At 39.2% G+C, this 2432-nt stretch overlaps 1 long non-coding RNA gene across 2 annotated transcripts; it reads right to left on the bottom strand.

The window, feature by feature from the left end:
- Positions 1-155: 155 nt before the first annotated feature.
- Positions 156-2432, bottom strand: LOC106964202 (uncharacterized). Of its 2 annotated transcripts, XR_001428343.1 has the most exons (4): positions 2167-2432; positions 810-1482; positions 634-738; positions 156-542 (listed from the first exon to the last, which is right to left on the bottom strand). It is a non-coding gene; the product is annotated as an uncharacterized LOC106964202 (long non-coding RNA). The 2 variants fall into 2 exon arrangements; XR_001428342.1 differs by lacking the exon at positions 2167-2432 and having other exon boundaries at positions 160-542; positions 810-1674.

The raw sequence follows: 2432 nt of genomic DNA, 5'->3' as shown, positions 1-2432 counted from the left end.
TGTTACTAGAAGGGGTGCATATACATACATACATATATATGTATATAAAATTTAAGAATGACCACATGATAGTAATTAAATTATTTATTACAATCTGAACATGAAAAAAAATTTTCTTATCTAAACATATATACAGAATTAAGTACAGGTATTAATGTAAGGCAAAGATGCAAAGAAATTGAATTTTCTTTACAAATGTAAACAAAATACAGTATCAATAAGCTCAGGCTGAGGAGGGTAACGCCACAAAGAAATCATGTTCATCAGATGTCTCACTGGTCGAGAGCCAGGCCACAGACCCAGGGATTCCATCTCTGTTTTCATCCAAATCCTTTGCTGGTGAGAGCAGTTCCATCGCTTCACATCCTGGTCGTAGCTGGGGAGCGATGGAGCAGCTGGCTGGTCACCAAACGCATCTGGAGGATCTCCTACTGGGGCTGCAGAGAATGATGAAGGTGGAGCAGGTGCAGTGCAGTGTGCCACCTCTGGCTGACCAGAAGCTGCAGGTGATGCAGAGGACCTTGAGGATGCTGCAGGGGTTCCTGGGAGGTAAATTGTATAATGTAGGTAAGTATAATTAAAAAAAAGTATCAATGATGATTATATGTTTTATTATTGAAATAATGTACTCACTGAGACCCAAAACAGGCTCTGGTCTTAAGGGTGGTGTGGTCTTGCTTAATGGAATTTTGAGAGCAAGCAACTCTGGAGGTACTGGTACAGGACGCTTCGAAGAAGCTGTGGAAAAAAAATCTGAAACTTAGTATTCTGTAAACAGATCAAATGCACGCAGATGTGCATTTATCCACCTGATGTAGGAGTGACAGGGGTGCTGCAATCACCAGCTTGGTCTGGTTTCGAGACTGCTGCCGTTGCTTTGAAGTTTCCTGAAGCAGAAAAATATATTTTTACCACCATTACCCACATATGTCTTCTTGACAAAATACATATAAAGACAATGGAGGTAATCAAATAACATGTGGGTGTGATATGATAAATGATTTGTAATTCTTTAGCTTATTTAATTATATGGTGGGTCACCATCTCATTTGAATGAATGATACATTTTTATAAATCATTGCATTTATTTTTCTTTTACTCAAAAATCAATTTCATATTACACCCTCTGGATTAAACTGTCCAGCTCTCTCCTCTTCCTCAACTTTGTGGATCAAATACACAACATATCCGATGTCATTTTCAAGAATCCAGCGGAAGGAATTCCCCTTATACTTCCCAAACTGGACCAAATACTCCCCCAGCAATTCCTGCCTATCGGAGACATCGCCACCTCTCAAGAAAACAATGGAGCGAGCGTTCTCTTTAACCTTGTCTTCTCTGAGAGCAGGCAACCTCTCTTGGATATTTGGATTGTTCTTGATTTTTTTAGCTTCGTCTGAGGGATCTTGCCTCAGATAGCCATGAGGCCCTCTCCTGAAGTTCACCTCTACCTTTCCGGGAAACACAAGTTTTCTCTTCATCCTAAGAGACATCAGACAATAATGACACCACACCATAATGTGTTGATCGACCACATAATGTAAATCATTTATTAGTAATACAAGTTTTATTCATCCATTGGCACAGTTAATTTTGGTATTCTGTAAACACATGAAAGGCACGAAGGTGTTCATTTATCTACCTGATGTAGGAGCGAAGGGCGTCCTCCTACATCACAGGGTGCAGGAGCCCTGTGACCCCTGTAATAGGGTTAACAGGAGTTAACCCTATTAACCCTGTGACCCCTGTAATAGGGTTAACAGGGGTCACAGGGCTCTTGCACCCTGTTATGCCTGTGTCAGTGAATTAACTTTATGCCTTATTATTATAAAACAATAAACACTTGCTAGGGATATCGTGATGGACCGTAAGTAAACAACTTCTCTATTCATCCGATGTAGAAGTGTACTTTGAAAGCAAGCCTTTTCAAACAAAATCGCTTATGATTTTAAATAAATTAACTAATGGACTAAATAGCAGTAAAATACACAGGTTTCTTTAGCTATAGCTTGATAGATTTTTAAAAACTTTTAACATCTTACCTTGTTTACGATGGGATTTTAATATAAGCTAAAGTTGCTAACTCTTTCCAAAACTTCGGCAGTTTAAATAATAATAATACAAATTATATATAACTTTAACATTCTGCTGAAAATGATCACTTACGTTATTTGGAGAAGGATGGATACTTCAGATACGATTGTGAAGGAAAGTCGATCGGCGATTAAAGTGTCTTGGGGATTTTCCCGACGCTACTACAGTCGCTTAGATACAGCCCGCCAATCAAAACAGGCTTAAAGTTCTTCCTTATTGTAATCGCAGAAAGCGAAGACGTGGAGACAGCGCCCCCAAAATCCCGCTGGTGGTCAAACAGTGCATTACATCCGTAGTGTTAAGAACTACCATAGAGAATGAATGGGAAAAGTTAAGAG

The sequence above is a fragment of the Poecilia latipinna genome, unplaced genomic scaffold, assembly GCF_001443285.1.
Source record: "Poecilia latipinna isolate Pla-1442-1.1 unplaced genomic scaffold, P_latipinna-1.0 Scaffold1639, whole genome shotgun sequence".
NCBI lineage: Eukaryota > Metazoa > Chordata > Actinopteri > Cyprinodontiformes > Poeciliidae > Poecilia > Poecilia latipinna.
Note: the sequence above shows the minus strand (reverse complement) of the source record. Positions and strands in the feature narration are given on the sequence as shown.